Source organism: Pezoporus occidentalis, unplaced genomic scaffold (assembly GCF_034315485.1).
Source record: "Pezoporus occidentalis ecotype Australia unplaced genomic scaffold, CSIRO_AGI_Poc_V1 ctg89, whole genome shotgun sequence".
NCBI classification, from domain to species: domain Eukaryota; kingdom Metazoa; phylum Chordata; class Aves; order Psittaciformes; family Psittacidae; genus Pezoporus; species Pezoporus occidentalis.
The window spans coordinates 967,178-985,171 of record NW_026916253.1 but is presented as its reverse complement, the minus strand read 5'-3'; the positions used below and the strand labels follow the sequence as shown (position 1 = coordinate 985,171).

General features: G+C 43.8%; 1 long non-coding RNA gene across 9 annotated transcripts; it reads left to right on the top strand.

Annotated features, from left to right (window-relative positions):
• The first annotated feature begins 174 nt into the window (after nucleotides 1–174).
• On the top strand, nucleotides 175–14,923 carry LOC134156640 (uncharacterized). 9 transcript variants are annotated; one of them, XR_009962000.1, is made up of 6 exons: nucleotides 334–437; nucleotides 1,699–1,780; nucleotides 2,888–3,177; nucleotides 4,074–4,218; nucleotides 9,077–9,213; nucleotides 14,742–14,923. It is a non-coding gene; the product is annotated as an uncharacterized LOC134156640 (long non-coding RNA). The 9 variants fall into 9 exon arrangements; XR_009962002.1 differs by having other exon boundaries at nucleotides 1,696–1,780; nucleotides 2,978–3,177; XR_009961996.1 differs by having other exon boundaries at nucleotides 1,696–1,780.
• The last annotated feature ends 3,071 nt before the right edge of the window (nucleotides 14,924–17,994 follow it).

The following is a 17,994-nucleotide window of genomic DNA, read 5'->3' as shown; positions in this document are numbered from 1 at the left end:
GGGTGCCGCTGGGGTGCCGCTAGAGGGCGCCCAAGAGCGGTCTCTGGCGTGGGGGCGGGTGGGCTCAGGGCTGGTGCGCGTGGCCGCCGCTTCTCGTGTCAGGAGCCGTTGCCCGGTGCCTGTTGCCCGGTGCCTGTTGCCCGGTGCCTGTTGCCCGGTGCCTGTTGCCCGGTGCCTGTGACTGCTGTCCCCGCAGTTACCGTCAGACCTTTCCGGCCGCCTCCTGTTAGCCGAAGCCTGGGCTGGTGCCCACCCGGGGCCGCTCCAGGGACATCTCTTGTGGTGGCTGCGTGTGCTACGGGCCGCCGACCGCCCCTTCGGTGCGTCGCTGTCAGGAGAGAAGCCGGGCAGGTGAGCGGAGGCCGCGTCCCTCAGCACCCGCTGCGGCTGCGCCCGGCTCTGTTAAACACCCCTCAGCTCCCATGGCCCATGCTGATGTATAATTCAGGTGCTTCCACACTGTCTGTAATGGGTTTTCTATTTTTAATGGGAGCTGATGGACCTGTCAAGGTGTTAAAAATGTGTGGGTTTTTTTTTCCCCAGGTTTTTGTTTTCTTTGGTAATAATAATGTGGGCTGGGAAGCTCGTAGTGCGCTTCAGGGCTGAAGTGCTTGGGCAGTCATTAGAGCTTCTACAAGACCTTATTTCTTAATACTTTATGTTCGTGTCAGATGAGCAGGTAGACGAGGACATGGACTGAGCTAACTGCAGCGTGTAGCTCCCTGGCAGCTTATGGTGAGGGGTTACAGAGACGGCTGTCAGAAGAGCTCAGTAAACCACAGAGGGCAGGCTGCTGGTGGAGCTGGGAGTTCCAGGTTATTGGTAGTGCTTTAGTGTGGGACATGAGGGCGCAGCCTTTGCAGACCAGCTGTCACAACTGGGAGCTGTTTTGTGTTGAGCTTGGACACCAGCCGTCTCCATCCTGGCTGCCCTGTAAGCGGTCTTCTGGCTCTGGGGACATCTGCCCAGTTTAGGAATGAATCCTCAACATACATAAAGCTAACTGTAAATATACAAAGCACTGAACTAAATATAACAGTTTGTCTTAGCTGCCAGAATAACTCAGATATAACTAGCCAAGGGTTATTAGTTTTAAATTGTTTTTTGTCTATGTGCTAAAATTGTCCTGCATTTGCTCTCATGTGATGCTAATCATAGTCTTTACCACTGAGGTGGAGTTGATTTATTCTTCTTGTTGTTCATCAGTACGCTCACCTGGTCACTAATCAGTATATGTCGGCCAAACATAGTGTTGGGCTAGCCAAACAGGCTGGGATTTGAAGGTTGTTTCTACTTTCTCCATCTTCAGTCAGAAGCAGAGGTGTGTTCAGGCAGTGGTTGCATGAGGTGAGGGAAGTCTCGAGGTATATGCTGTGCATGTAGTCAGTGGTAAGCAGTCACACTGGAGACCTGACTTTCTGTTGCTATTTTATTTGCCTGTTTTGGAAGCCATTACATCCTTGTTTGAATGCCTTATTGAGATACAGTCTTAGAGTTTAACCAGTACTCTTAAAAGCTATTCAGTAGGCACAGTCAGGAGCTCTTTTTTCCTGACTGTAAAAGTGAAACATTTGTGGGTTTACTTGAAAAAGCTGCAGCCCAAATTACCAGCTTTTAATCCAACTAGAGCAAGGTAAAGAGACTTTATCTGATCTGTTGCCTCTGGCATTTTCTCCAAACCCACTTGTTTCTCAGTAGCAGAAACATCTTGCCCAATTGGGATGCAATAATTTCAAAGCAAGTAAAAGAAACTGCAGCTGCTCAGCTGAGTCAGCCAAAGGTAAGCTCTGCAGGGGAGAAAATGGCTTTTTATGATCTTCTAGTGGCAAAATTACTGCAATAGCCTGCAGGAAAAGATTAGTTTATACTAGTAACAAAAACATCTGTTAAATTCTGAGCTCACTGCATGTTAAAAAAAAAAAAAGCAAGCAAACCAAACAGGCATTTGATAAAATTATTTTGAATAAAACTCAATATTGAGATTCAGTTTGTGATGTCAGGTGCCTACTGTGATCTTAGGATAGACAACTGTTTTAACTAATTGACTACATGGGGCATTTCATCAGTGGACAAGACAGCTTTTAGCTACAGAGATTTTATTGAACTGAGCTTGGAATGCTCTTCTTACTTAATGAGCGAATAAGTCAACATGTGTTCATTATGTGGGTTACTTGTAAGCAGGAATAACCTCTGTCCTGTGCACTGTGAGAGCACAGTGTGCAAGGAGGTATGAGTGTCTGTCAGATCTGGCTCCTGGGGGTTTCAGCTCATCAGCCTGTTTTAGAAATACAAGAATTGCCATGATTGAATTGTGTCTCTGAAGCCCTACCAGCATCATTTGCATGCTTTAGGAATGAGGTGCTTCCAAATCTGATGTGCAGAAATCGGAGCCCTGCTTGGCTCTTTCAGTTCAGACTGCAACTTCAGACTGTCAGTTTCCAAAATGCCACTGATTCCCATGCCTTAGAATGGCTGCCAGACAAACCCCTTTCAGAGGGTAGTTGGGTCCTCAGAGTTTTTCTCAGCCCATGTACAGGCAGTTACCCATTTCTTGAGCTATTCCTGGGAGCCTGGCTACAAAGTGGTTGTCAGAATGATGAAACTATTCGTGGACGCAAACTTGAGACCCACTTTTTTTCTGCCTTTTGTGTAAGGAAGGAGTATGCAATCGATGTGCTTTTGTACTTACAACAGCATTGTTGTGCTTTGCATGCGTGCAGCACTTTATTCTGAGGATCCCAAAGTGCAGCAGGAATTCTAATAACAGTGTGAGGGTTTCTGCCCTTCTCACAGAGAATAAAACTGAAACTTGGAGAGTTACATACAGTCACAAGCAGCTTGATCACTGAAATAGAAATAGTGGGTTATTTGCTATTGTTTTCAGCAGCAACAGGCTCTTGTGCAGAGTGAATCACTTGGAAGGCTGAGGAACATTCTCCAGAGCTCCTGATTCATGTCCCCGTGTGCCCCACCACAGGGTCATGTCCCAGATCGGAATCCTCAGTGTTCGTTACTAAAGCGGTCATGTGCAAGGAGCACAAAACCACTCGTACTTGCAGACTCTAAAGTTGCAGGTTTGTTTCATAAGAGCCTTTGCTCTGCTGTGCCTTGTGTTCCCTGCCCAGACCAGCCCTGATCTGCAGGTCACATATGTGCAGTGCTGTGCATGGACTTCAGGTACAATTGGAACTGAAGTCTTGAACAGCCAATAATAACAAAGCAGGTAAACAACAGAGGCTAAATTTAAATGCTGTGTATACCTACATAATAAATATTTGCTGTAGGCTGGCTTCTATGAAAAAAGAAAGAAGGGGAGATATTGTCCCCAGTAAAAAAGATGTGGTTATCTGCACTATGAGAAGGGTTTGAAATCAGTGTTATCTATGGGCTGTATACTGGTGTTTGTGTTAAGCAGCTGTCTGTGGATCTCAGTGCTGTGAAGGTATAAGGTATTTTGCTTGTTCCTCCTTAAGTTTTTAAATTCAAAAAATAGCAGTGGTGAAAGAGGAATGTTAGGGGTTTCCCTGCTAAGCCTATTTTGGTTTTCATAGCTTGTTCTATTTGTAGTGGTCTGTAACTGTAATCACAGAACTGGTTAGAAGATCTGATCCAAAGCTTGGTATGAGTTCTAATTTATGTTTTGGATCAGCATGTAATATGTAGTTCCATTTATATCCCCCTTCTTAACTATAAAATACTCAGGGTATTTCATCACTGAAATGTTCTTTACATATGATGTCATCAGTGCGTTCCGTTCTGTGTGACAGTATACTGTGAGCAGTGCTAAAACTTGAAACTTAAAACTATGAGCAAACCAGCTACACAGATTAATGCTGTGGGGTCAAGCAGAGAGTGTGCAGCAGTGTGGTGGATGTCAGGAGGGCATGCTGGACCTCTGGTCCTGGGCCTGGGAAGATGCTACTGCCTTGTGAAGAATATCCCCCTACATCCCCCACTTCCTACACTGGCAGCCTTTCCCCTGTCTTCTGGAGCACCACACCATGTGCCAAGTTACTTAGTCTCAGTTTTTTCAGTTTGTGTCATTAACTCACGCCTTCTTTCACCCTTAACAGTTTGAGTTTCGTCTTCATTTTCTGAGTGGATTGATCAAGTGGGTCTGTCTCTGTGAGTCTCCAGGTAGCACCCAAGAACTGCCCAGTACAGGGACATTCTGCAGAGAAAGCTCAGAAGTTTGTTTTTTTCAGAGGAGCAGGAGAAGTGAATAGGTACTGACAAACAGTAGGATTGGCATGCTGCCAATCCATTATTTCTGAGCAGTGTTTCCCAGTAATGGGAGCAGGTTCTAGTCAAAATATGAAAGGGAAAAGTGAGAAAGATGTGGAGTAAGAAGATGAAATGCCAGAACTGTGAGAAGGTGCAGGCATTATGTGCAGAGAGGATTATAATATTAAAGGAAAAACACATGAAAATAATGTGGAAAAGAGAGGTGTGCCTAAGAAAAGCTTCTGAAAGCATTTTGCAGCATGATGTGAAGAGAGTACTGCATCTTGTGGGCTTAGCCTTCCTTCCAGAGTAACATAATTCTGTGCATGTTCTTCATCTGAACTCTTTTCCTATTATTGCTATTCCGTTTAAACAGTGATCTCATATTCAGAATGTGTTTTTATTGCACAAAATAAATCATGGTGAGCAATTAGCTATTTCAAACACTAAACTAAGGTAGATTAGGCATTTCAAATATTAAAGTGGGGGAAAAGCACCAGGAACAAGAGTGTGATAATCATTAGTTAATTTGAAAAGATGTAAATGTGTTCACCTATGATTGACTGATTAGTCAAAGACACATGAAAGGGTTTCATTCATAAGCCCCGCTTTGCCCATGGATATAGCTTCTATTTATGTGAAGAACATGCTTTGGTCTCTTTTCTTTTGGAACCCAAGCTGAGTGTGTGTGTGTTGCTTTGAAAGCAAAAATCATCTCTTTGTAAGGGTCCTGTGCCTCACCCCACATCAATGCCTTTTGTGCAGGAAGGCATCTGCTGTGATTGCCTGGGGAAATTTTATGCATCAAGTGCATAGTGCAGAGAGCTCTGGGAAAGGGGAAGGGGGGGGGAAGAAAATCCTTGTTTCCTTTTGTGTTCTTCAAGTACAAGAGAAATAGAAAGGTGGTGTGTTTTTTTCAAGGTGTTCTGCTGATCTGGAAACAAGAGAGCAGATCTCAGCTTGGCTGGGATCCTCATCCATTGCCATGCTGGATCTTTAAATGGAGGGGTGCTGAGCTGAAGGAGGAGCCATGGGTATTTCTTACCAGGTGGAAAAGGTTGATTGGCTTTTAGAGAGAGAGTGTATTGCTGCCTGGGTTGTGCAGGGTGTGAGATGTGATATAGGCTAGGGCGCAGGATGTGTGAAGGATCACACCTTCAGTTGTGAAGTGTGAAAATTGTTGTCTGCTTGAGAAACTGGAGAGATTTTATGTAATAGGAGGTGTGTGTGGGACTGCTGAGGGACATCTGAAGGAGGAGTTGAGGAAGGAAGCTGTGAATGCTCCATCTCTGGTGGTGTTCAAGGCCGGGTTGGACAGAGCCTTGGGTGACATGGTTTAGTGTGAGGTGTCCCTGCCCATGGCAGGGAGGTTGCAACTAGATGATCTTAAGGCCCTTTCCAACCCTAACTGTTCTATGATTTTCCTCTGTACTTCAGCTAAAGCTGAGCAAAAATTGTCCACATGCATGCTCTACCATCCTGTTTTTTTGGGGGGAGTGGAAGGGACCTGCAAGAGTTTTCATCATGTTTCTCTTGCAGGTGTACTGAAATAGGCAGGAAGCCTTGGGTTTTGTCTTCTGGTTGTTTTGTATTTTTCCTTTTTTGTATTTCCTCAGAATGAACTATTTCTTCTCCAACCTCAACCCTGAAGAGCAGTTGGGGGGAGACAGGGGAAAGCACTGCAGTTTGGCTCTGTATCATTTGGGCTGTTTGAATTCATTAGCTTGGGAGCCCTCACGAATGCCTCAGGCTGTGTACCTCCTCATGCACCCAACTTGGGAGAATCTCTTACCATTACTGCATGCATTAGCCTTCATTAATACAATTAGCATAATAATGATTAGGATTCATTATTCCCTACAAAAAGATAAAGCCAGTAATACATATCTCAGTACCAAATTCCTTAGTGCCTTGTCTTGGGATTGCTTTATTTTGGAGCTGTTTGCTCTTTATATCCTTCCGTCTCCTAGAAAAAAGAAAGCTGCTTAATTGTAAAACTGTTTGGGTCAAAGAAATGTGCTCAGATGATCTTTCACGCATGCTAAATAAGTGATCTATGGGACCCACACAGCTCAGACAGCCACTCAACTGTTGAAACTGCAAACTTCTTCAAGCACAAAAGCTACTTAGTTTCCCCGTATTGAAGACTTTTTATAATAGCAATAAGACAACTCTAGAGAGAACCATCTAATATTAACTCCAGGGAGTAATCATCTAATCACAATCTGGGGGTGATTTGGAGCACTCATCTGGACCAAATGCCTCACAACACCCTAGGAGTGGTTTTATTGCATGATAGCAGTACCCCATTGAGCCTTATTGCTTAATTAAAAACAAATTCCCAAGTAATTTTTTTGCCTTTCCATAAAAACACAGTAGTACATAGCATGTATAAAACATCCATTAAATGATGGTACATGCAAATTTACATTGTGAGATACAATCCGTTTCTTTACCACTTGGGGTTGAAGTTAAATGTAAAACCATTTCCTATAATCTGTGCACTGCTGTGTTTAGAGAGGAATAAATATGGGAAAGAGAGGTTCATCGTAGGATGCCTTGTTTTTATTAAGTGATATGTTTGGTCTCCTTACAAAGGAGTTCAAATTTTCATCCATCTTGCAGATGTAATAGTCAATCAACAGTGTGGCCTTTTCTGCTTCCTCCTGGAGGTTTCCTCAGCATGCTGTCCTTTCAGTGCAGATCTACAATAGGTATCCTGTATTTCTTCCTGGGAATTTAATTCCTCTGAGCAGAGAGAGCATGAGCAGTGCAGGTGATGTATTTGGGATACATGTAGCTTACAAGTGGTGCACAGGTGTCCTTTGTGGATTTTGTAGTCTGGTTGAATTAAGCATGGTTGGTGTATAGATGACTTCTGCCTGCGCTGGTTGCATGGCTCAGAGGTCTCCACCTCCTGCAGTTTGACTGTGGCTGTGGCTGGCCTGCAGAGAACCCAGACTGTGGATGGGGAGAGCATGAAAGTCCTTTTTAATATTGAGGCATGTGTCAGCATCCCAACCCACAGCTCCCTTAGACCTTTACAGAGTGCTTTCATAGCCCCAGATGTAGTGCTCCCCTGAGGACTTTGAACACTGTTGATATGTTACAAGCAAAGAAAGCAAATCCAAGGTTTTAAGTGGTTGTTCAAAAATCATACAGGAAGTGCTAGAGAGAATGCTTCAAATTGCTGGTAGCCAAAGGTGTAACTGGGCTTTTGGCCACAGCAATAAATGGAGAGGGGAAGGGGAAATGGTTGGCATGACATTTTCTTCAGATTTGTCACTCAGGGTGCCTTTAAGTAATTGATGGAGATAAGCCTGCAAGTACATGTTTTTATATATAAGCTGAGAATTAGTAGTAACTATTACTCTAGTTGTTTCACATGCCAAAGCCTTCCAGTGGTGCCTACAGGCTCTGCTTAGAAGATGACACTTGTGTCAATCTCACCTGCTGTGGCCTACACTCTGTTACACACAGCCTTCTGGTTTTCCCTATCAAATGGTGGTTGCCCAAGGACTGGTGGGAGCTGAGGCCATGTATGAATAGCTGCTGTTGGTAGCACATTGCAGCATTCAGGGTCATAGAAGCAGCATGCTTTGTTCCGTATTTAGATTTTGTAAAAAATAAATGGTATGTTTGGTGAACCACTCTGCTAGACTGTTTTGCTGGCTTCATTTTAAATGTCCCTTTAGAGAGACATTTAGTGTTGTGGTTTGGTACAAAGAGGTTACAACATTGTACAAAGTGGTTACAACATTGTACTAAGGAAATGAATGAGAGGAAATCTAGTCACCTGCCTGAGGTCAGGCTGAAAGCATAGCAAAAAGAATAATTAAGTCTGTGTATTTAAACCAGTTCTGTACATTGGCAGGTCAGGAAAGGACATGAAAGGACCTGTCAGGGTTCTTGAACAATAAACATTTTTACCTGAAAGATCTCTGCTGCTTTTATTAGGAATGCCATTATTTTGCTTTGATCTGACACTCTGGGACGGACTGCTTGTACAGCTGACAGAGCAAGTAGCCAGCAAAGGAAAGACCTAATAGGCTTTAGTACCTTTAACGGATAGTTTCTCTTCCCCCTTAGATGTATGATATTTTACAAGGGCTCTTTTCATCTTAATGCATCACGCAGATGGCTGTATGCGGTAGGAGAAGCACGCACTGCTGGCTAGGGGGCAGGGTTTAGCAGGCTCGCTGTCAGACTTGACTGGCCCTCAGCGTGCAGCTGCGGTAGGGTCAGCAATGCTCCTTGCCGGCCCTGCCTGTAAAGCAGCTGCCACTGGCACTGATACAGCCCGGATGCATTTGCAGGGCAGCGCATCGGAGCTGCCCCAGAGTAGGGCCTGGGGGGGAGCAGCTCTGGTAGTGTTTGGTTTGATTTTGTCTGGGGCTCTTTGTGTTTAGAGGTTTTTTGCAAGTGGGTTTTGAAGCAGAACAGGGGGTTTATTAGCCTTGAACAGAGCCAGAAGAAACAATCGTGCCCTACCTTGTGGCATCCAGACACACTGGGCAGCTGTGGACTGCTGGAGTAGGCGAAGGCATGCCTCAGTTGCATCAAACCTGCAGTTTGCTGAGTGCCTGCAGCAACACTGAAGGGTTTACAGAGTACAAATCTGGCCTATTCCCTCATCTGAGCACTTATTTTTTGTCATCAGGGCACAGCAGACATCATATATCTGCATTTATCTAGCCTTTAACAAGATGAGAGTAAAGAGTCTGAAGTTGATGGCTCTGGGACATGTATGACTTACTTTAAAAGTCATGAAGGAAATGAAAATTGTGATATTTTAATAATTGGAAGTGCCTGGCTTAGTTTGGTTCTGGCTTTTTTTATTTCAACACAGTAGGCAATTTAGAAAATACATTTACAGTAAGGAAAACGCAGTTGTTATGGAAACATCTGAGACAGGCAGCTGACATAGGATAAGACATGCACCAGATTAGTAGTACGGATAGACACAGTAAAAAGGCAAGTTCATGTAAGGTAAAGGAGCAGTTTCTAGGCACCGTTTACTCCATGGGTAGCTTTTCACTGACAACGGGGTGGGGGGGGGGAATCACTTTAAAACTGTGAGCATGTGGCTCCATCTTCTGGTACCAGAGCAAAATGCATTGACCTGGGAATAGAAGGAGGTGAGGCGATTTCTATAGCATTCTTACGTTAGCTGCAACAAAAACAAAAACAGTAGCGACAACAACAATAATAAATTATAATAATAATAATAATTGCCACAGATCCAAGCCACAAGTTATTAATGTAGTTTTCCTGAGGCTGCAACCGTTCTGCTGCATGGGAAGAAAACTGTAATTTGAAACATTTTCTTAAGTGTGTAGCCCAAAAAGTGCCTTGTCTTCTTTTACAAAACCAGTGTTTGATCAGAGTGTGGACTGTACCAGCAAAGCTTGGTGCCTGTGTAGGTGCTAATATTGCCTCCTGCTTATAGCTGTAGGATGTTTTTCTTTGTTTTTCCCCTCCCCAACAATGTATTTGGCAAAGTAGCTAAAATTCATGATACATCATGGAAATGCTAGCTGGGTAGAAGCAGGAATGAACAGTTCTATGAGGAAGACTGCCAGAAGTTAAAAGAAAATAAAGCTGGTTAATTACTTCAACAAACAGTGAATGTTGTTACGGTGCATACTGCACGTGCTTAAGTGAGCTTGATTACTCAATCTGTTCACATTAGTAACTCATTTTGTTTTAAATAGAAGTAAGTCATTGTTCAAAACTAGAAGATGTTATTGTTCTCTGGGTAAGCCATGGGTTTTCTAAGTAATCCTAAATAATTGCCCCAACTTTGTTGCTTAAGAAAAAACTCTTAAACAGCACAACAAACCAGAAACAAAGGTAATCATCTTGACGCTGTGCTGTCCTGAAGTGTTGGTTGCAAGTCATTGCAAATAGGAGGTATTGCACTATAAATGCAAAATTTAAAACATGGATCATGTGTGTAACTTATTTAACTTAGAATGATAGAATCATAGAATCGTTAGGGTTGGAAAGGACCTTAAGATCATCTAGTTCCAAACCCCCTGCCGTGGGCAGGGTCACACGCTAAATCGTATCACCCAAGGCCTCATCCAACCTGGGCCTGAACACTGCCAGGGATGGAGCATTCACAACCTTCCTGGGCAACCTATTCCAGTGCCTCACCACCCTAACTGGAAAGAATTTCCTTCTTATATCCAACCTAAACTTCCCCGTTTAAGTTTTAACCCATTACCCCTTGTCCTGTCACTACAGTCCCTAGTGAAGAGTCCCTCTCCAGCATCCCTATAGGTCCCCTTCAGATACTGGAAGGCTGCTATGAGGTCTCCACGCAGCCTTCTCTTCTCCAGGCTGAACAGCCCCAACTTCCTCAGCCTGTCTTCATACAGGAGGTGCTCCAGTCCCCTGATCATCCTCGTGGCCCTTCTCTGGACTTGTTCCAACAGTTTCATGTCCTTTTTATGTTGAGGACACCAGAACTGCCCACAATACTCCAAGTGAGGTCTCACAAGAGCAGAGTAGAGGGGCAGGATCACCTCATTTGACCTGCTGGTCACGCTCCTTTTGATGCAGCCCAGGATACAGTTGGCTTTCTGGGCTGTGAGCACACACTGAAGCTGGCTCTTGTTCATTTTCTCATTGACCAACACCCCCAAGTCCTTCTCCGCAGGGCTGCTCTGAATCTCTTCTCTGACCAACCTGTATCTGTGCCTGGGATTGCTCTGACCCAGGTGTAGGACCTTGCACTTGTCATGGTTAAACCTCATGAGGTTGGCATCAGCCCACCTCACAAGCATGTCAAGGTCCCTCTGGATGGCATTCCTTCCCTCCAGCGTATCAACCGAACCACACAGCTTGGTGTCATCGGCAAACTTGCTGAGGGTGCACTCAATCCCACTGTCCATGTCACCAACAAAGATGTTGAACAAGACCGGTCCCAACACCGATCCCTGAGGAACACCGCTCGTTACTGGTCTCCAGCTGGACATTGAGCCATTGACCACAACTCTTTGTGTGCGGCCATCCAGCCAGTTCTTTATCCACAGAGTGGTCCATCCATCAAATTGATGTCTCTCCAATTTAGAGACAAGGATGTCATGTGGGACAGTGTCGAATGGTTTGCACAAGTCCAGGTAGATGACATCAACTGCTCTACCCCTGTCCATCAGTTCTGTAGCCCCATCATAGAAGGCCACCAAATTGGTCAGGCAGGATTTCCCCTTAGTGAAGCCATGCTGCCTGTCACCAAGCACCTTGCTGTTTTTCATGTGCCTTAGCATGATTTCCAGGAGAATCTGTTCCAAGATTTTGCCAGGCACAGAGGTGAGACTGACTGGTCTGTAATTCCCTGGGTCATCCATTTTCCCCTTCTTGAAAATGGGGGCTATATTTCCCTTTCTCCAGTCGTCGGGAACTTCACCTGACTGCCATGATTTCTCAAATATGATGGCCAGTGGCTTCACAACTTCATTTGCCAGCTCCTTCAGGACCCATGGATGGATTTCATCAGGACCCATGGACTTGTGCACGTTCAGATTTTTAAGATGGCCTCAAACCAGATCCTCTCCTACAGCGGGCACAAGGTCTTCATTGTCACAGTCCCTGCGTCTGCCTTCTAAGACTTGGGTGGTGCAGTCAGAGCCTTTGGCAGTGAAGATTGAGGCAAAGAAGTCATTCAGAACCTCAGCCTTCTCCAAATCCTGTGTAGCCAGTTCTCCCGAGAGCTTCCTGAGGGGGCCTACGTTCTCCCTAGTCTGGTTTTTATTTGCTATGTACCTGTAGAATCCCTTCCTGTTAACTTTAATACCTCTAGCTAAGTTTAATTCTAACTGAGCCTTAACTGTCCTAACCTGGTCCCTAGCTTCTCCCACAACATCCCTGTACTCTTCCCATGCCACCTGTCCTTGCTTCCACTTATTATAAGCCTCTTTTTTCAACTGAATTTTCCTCAGGAGCTCCTTATCCACCCAAGGAGGTCTCCTGGCCCTCCTGCTGCACTTCCTTCTGGTTGGGATGCAACACTCCTCATCTTGCAGCAGGTGATCCTTGAATACCAACCAACAGTCTTGGGCCCCTCTGCCCTCTAGGGCTGTATCCCATGGAACCTTCCGAAGCAGGTTCCTGAAGAGGCCAAAGTCTGCTCTTTTGAAGTCCAGGCCAGTGAGCTTGCTGCACGCTCTTCTCACTGTCCTGAGGATCTCAAATTCCAGCATTTCATGATCGCTGCATCCAAGGCTGCCCTGGAGCATCACATTTCCAACGAGCCCTTCCCTGTTGGTGAGCACGAGGTCAAGCATGGCACCTCTCCTTGTCGGCTCCTCTATTACTTGCAGAAGGAAGTTGTCTTCTACACAATCGAGGAACCTCCTGGATTGCTTGTGCTGGGCCGTACTGTCGTTCCAACAGATGTCAGGGTGGTTGAAGTCACACATGAGAACAAGGGCCTGTGAGCGTGAGGCTTTTCCTATCTGTCTATGGAGTGCTTCATCTGCAGGTTGTCCTTGATCAGGCGGTCTGTAACAGATCCCCACAGTAATGTCTCCCATAGCTATATTCCCTTTAACCCTGACCCACAAACTCTCTGTTATCTGCTCACCTGTCCCCAGACAGAGTTCCATACTCTCCAGCCTATCCCTAACATAAAGGGCAACTCCCCCTCCCCGCCTGCCAGGCCTGTCCTTCCTAAAGAGCCTGAAACCTTCCATTCCAACACTCCAGTCATAGGAGCCATCCCACCATGTTTCTGTGATACCTATTATACCCCCGTAGATGTGCCCACATCTCTAATTCCTCTTGTTTGTTCCCCATGCTATGGCATTTGTATAGAGGCTTACTTCAGTGGACATATGTAAGTATGTTTGGGTTTTGTTTTTTTTTTGTCACCCTAGATATTGAGCTTAGGTTATAAGGGACTGTTTGTATGAATTATTAGTTCTTAGTCCAAACTCCTGCATGGCAGACCTGTGAGATTGAGGGTGTGGGAACATAAATTTAATGGTCCCACTGCTTTTGCCTGTACTTGTGCCACTCTTCCACTAACATGAGTGGTGAGTTATTTGCATGCAGCAGTTATCCATGGTGAGGGTTGTATGGAGACCTGCTTGGAAAGAGTGGGCTCATGTCAGCCCAGCTCCTGTATGGCAGGGAGTCATAAAACAGAAATCATCCCTAATAGCAGCAAGGCTGTGGAAACTAGAGATAGAACTAGCCTTTATTCCTCAGTGGGGTACTTTCAAGCCCCCCTCAGAGGGAAGCATTTTAAATGGCCACAGGCTGTGCTGATAAGATTATATCCTCTATGGCTTGCATTTATCCTTTCTAAATTGTTCCTGCAGCTGGGTGTGCACTGGGCTTCCCCTTGGTGCTACCTGAAGTTTCCTCTTGAGGCTGTCCCGCGTTCCTATGAGCTCCGCCCCCCCCCCCCCCATTTAACATTCAGTTTCATCCTGTTCCATTTCATTGGTGATTTTAAGCTTTAATTTTTAGGGTCTGTGGCTTTCTCTGTATCCTGTGGATTATTCTAAAGGGATATACTCACCTTTCTGAAAGAAGTCACAAGGTAGCACCTTTCACCAACTCTAACATTAAATAAACTCTACAGACCTCTTTAAGGAAGTACAAACCCACAACAAATCCTGCCTGGATTGTGCTTGATAAATCGGATCTTTTGCAGACATCTGGAGATTCTGTTTGCAAATCAAATGTGCTTCCAGCCAGCCTTTTTTGCAGTCATTGTTACCATAATTCAGGTTAATGCTGTTGCCACTTTTTACTTGCTAAAACACATGTGGTGCTTTGTCGCTAAAAAAAAAAAAAAAAAAAAAGAGTCTGCTTTGGAACAGAAGTTCTTTTAAAACCCGCCTTGGAAGTCTGCTGTTTGGAGAAACAAATGTCAAATCAATTGTCCTAGCTCTGAACTGCCATTCTGAAAATGCAGCTGTGGGAAGAGATTACTTGGGTACTGTGATGGGGAGCACATAAGAATCCAGACTGAGAATTATGTAGCAACAGAGACCTAAAATAACAAGTGGAACAAGTAAACTTCTGGCTTTTCCTACAAAGATTAGCTTAAAACATACTAGATCCCAAGTGAGGGTGTTCATGCCAAGTTTTAAATCCCATCTGAATTTTTATAGCAGTTATAATCTCTGATATATAACTTTGCAAACAGGGTCTTGTAACAGAAGTGCTGAGTCATTTGATTGTTGCCTCACAAAAGAGAGTTGCTGCAATAAGCTACAACTCTGTGACAAATTTGTAAGGCTGCCTTATGTCTGCATATCATCAGTGGGTCTAAGATGGGCTCTTCACATTATTTGAGAGTATTTGTGTGTACATGATCAACTGTATGAGGTTGTTCCAGTAGTGTCAGCCTCCTAAATGTAACAGACACAATGCAGTATATCCTTATCCACTGAAATGTTGCCACAGGGAGAGGCTTAGGCTTGGACACACTGTCATGGAAAATAAAGAAAAGCTTATTTATTCTTTCTTTTTCCTATCCTTATTCTTCCATATTTAAGAAAGAAATATATATTACAGAAGAAATGGAAGTTCCCAAGGAGCTTGGGCTGCAGAAGGATTCCACGTGCCAACTCTCTTTTCCATCTCATTATCATATGCTTGCAATCAAACTCTAATTTTTGAAATAAAAAACCTGCAGGATTCTTTACTGGGACTATTAAACCTTCAATCTTCATTATTTAGGATGGCTACTTACCTTCTACTCAATGAAGCCATAATGCAACCATTCCTATAAAAACTATCAAAATGGCTACTGTGGCACTGAGTAGATTTTCCTCCGTGTACAATAATCCTCTGTGAGTGAGACATAACTATCATTCACATTAATTAGGCAGCCATATAATGGGGTGTTCAATAGCTATTACATCATTTAAATTCTTCAGTGAGCACCTCAACCACCCAAGAACTATCCAGCTGAACATTTCTGAGTCCATAATTTTGAAATAATCCTTTAGAGGAAGAATATGCATGGCAGAGTGTTGCAGGCAATTTCACACACACACAAAATCATTTCATTCAAATTTATGGGATTATTTTAACATTTATGAGAAGTGCATAATCCTATTTTTCCTTTCCTCCCAGAATAATAGTGCTAGTAAGTGGAGTCCATTTTAAGGCTGATATTGTGTGTACACTAGAGGATGGCCAAGCAGCTGGTATTCGGAGGTCTGCCTTGGGAGTTGTACTCAGATACACCACAAGTGTATCCCTAAATGTTTTGTTGCAAGCCTGGGGCTCCAGAGCCATGTGGCTCAGCTGAGAAACCCTGACTCATGGACCAGTCAGGGTTGAAGGCTTGGCTTTCAAGTCTTAACTTCTGCCTTTAACAAGCATATGACACTTCAGCACTTATATTCAATTTTGGTTATTGACTTAAAATTCATGAGGTCAAGCCAAAGTCCTTTGGCATTTCTGGTAACATTGTACTTCCCAGAAACTATTATATGAATATTATAATTAATGTTCTATTTTTTTTTTTATATGATAAGACTAGTATCTCAGTCAAAAGTATGCATGGTTGTCATGAGGCCAGGAGCTCATTCTGAAAGCTGAAAGAAATAAGGCTGAATTTCTTAACTAATACACTAGGATGAAAATTCTGTTATCAGGCCTGTACCACATCTTTAACATGCTGTTCAGTTGCCTACAGAACATGGTGGCTATTAGAAGACTGATCAGCACCTGAAAGCTTCTGAAAATAAAACAGTGTTGTTTGGCAACAGTTACGTGCTATGGGAACAATTCCTAATGGAATGAAAAAAGGTAACAGCCTAAAAATAGGCTGGGGAGTGGGGCAGGACAGGCAGTAAAGTTTAGGTTGTGCCTTTTCCCTCAGCATCCTGGTTCAAAGCTGTCAGTTATGTTATGTTAGACAACTGTATACTCTATTTTTTTTTCTCTCCTCTTAATGGTTTTAAGGTACTGTACCTTATCTGACTAATACACTAATAGAAAACAGCAGAGAGCTCTTAATTCAGTATTAAGTGTTGCTGGCTTCTCCGTAGTTCTCTATAATTCCAGTCCAACAGGCAGTGTGCAGAGCTAGATGTCAAAACCCATCTGCAGGTAAAGCGGCAGGTACAGTTTGTTCTGCAGCCCAGGAGACTTGTATTTGCCAGGTGTAACGGCTCTTCTCAGCAGCAGTGGATGCTTGATCCTCTCTCACATTTGCTCACTAATTTAATTAAACCAGGACACTGAGGGAGATTTCTGCCTTACCAAAAGAATACATTTTCATCACAGGCTGTAAGAAAGGTGAGTCTGGGTTGGAGTTAGTTACCATAGGAATGACAGAATTAAGGAAGGTGAGCCTGAGAAAAAGATAGGTCAAACCACTGTGAAATTCCATGGAATTGTCCATTGACAACAAATAATTTGACTTGGATCACCAGAATCATGGTCTGGTGAATGTTGTAAGCTCTGTAAATCCAGTTTTTGTTTATCTAGGAGGATTAATGAAGGTGAGCATTTGTTATATAGGTCAACTAATGTGTTTTACTCAGTGAGCCCCTGCATGCTAACAAGCTCACCTTGGGTGCAAGAAGGCAGTACAGCTGGGCTAGGAGACACAGCTAGTAAGGGTTAATCTTTCAAAGTACTCAGGTGCTTTCCATATTGAAAGAGCTTGTTTAGGTGTTGCCAAAGAGGCTGTGGCGGTGCAGGAGACTGCCCTGATATAGTTGCTACTGGTGACAGGGGATCTTCTGTCCTGCTGATGCTGCTTCCACTTCACATGGTGCATAGGCTGAAGAAGATAGAGCTGTTGGAGCCTGAAAGGAGAGCTTGTGGATTGTTGAAGCTTGTACTCACATCATTTAAGGTCAAAGCGAAACAAACGGAGATTAATGAAGGAAATTGTAGTGTGTGCGGCAATGTGGCCTTCAGTGTGAAGGTGTCAGTGACTGCAGCAGGAATGATAAGGTGACCAGAACTTTTTGTTAGTTAAAAACCATGTCTGTGTATGGTTCTGGGACTTGTAACTGGTGAATGGGCATGTGTAACTGTTCTGGTAATGGACCTGAGGAACTACCTCATTTAAATAAAAGCAGTGCTGCCCTGACTTTGAGAAGACACTGCTCCTCTTGAAAACATGCTGCTGATGCAGAGGAGCAAGATAGTGTCTCAGGTCTAAGGCAGTACAGTGGGTCCCGCCTTAAACACAGCTGTGTTTTAACTGTATTTTAAAAGGAGTAGAAGGAGGTGTGGAAAAAAAAACAACAAAAAGATAAGTGAACTGTTGTGGTTATGTGAGGCAAAGGATGCTATTTATGAAGAGAATTATAAGCAAAGATGTTATTTGATAGCAAAACTGTCAGTAGCTCTGTCATGTGTGCTGGTTCTTTGGATATGTGCACCAACAGAAACATGTGACAGAGTGTAGACCCGGGCTGTTGTAAGAGCTGTTACAAGTTCAGGGTTTCCCAGTCACCCATTTGCCTTGGAGAGTAAAAAATTCTGATAATTTTTAGATGATATCCTGTGGCTTTTGCTCACTTCTCAGGGACCACCTCATATTTATTTGTAGAATGTTAAAGATTATCTCTAAAGCTTTTATAAAAGCTTCATAAATACCAGGAGAAAAGAAAAAGTGCTGGAGAGGGACCAATAGCCTAAGTTGGTTAGTGTGACACATGCAGTCTTTATCAAAATTGGAGTATTTTTTTCCTGAGAAAAGTAGAAGCCTGCAGATGATGCACAGAATTACCAGTGAGTGTCACACCAGTGAATACCTGCAGCTTTTCCCTGCAGGAT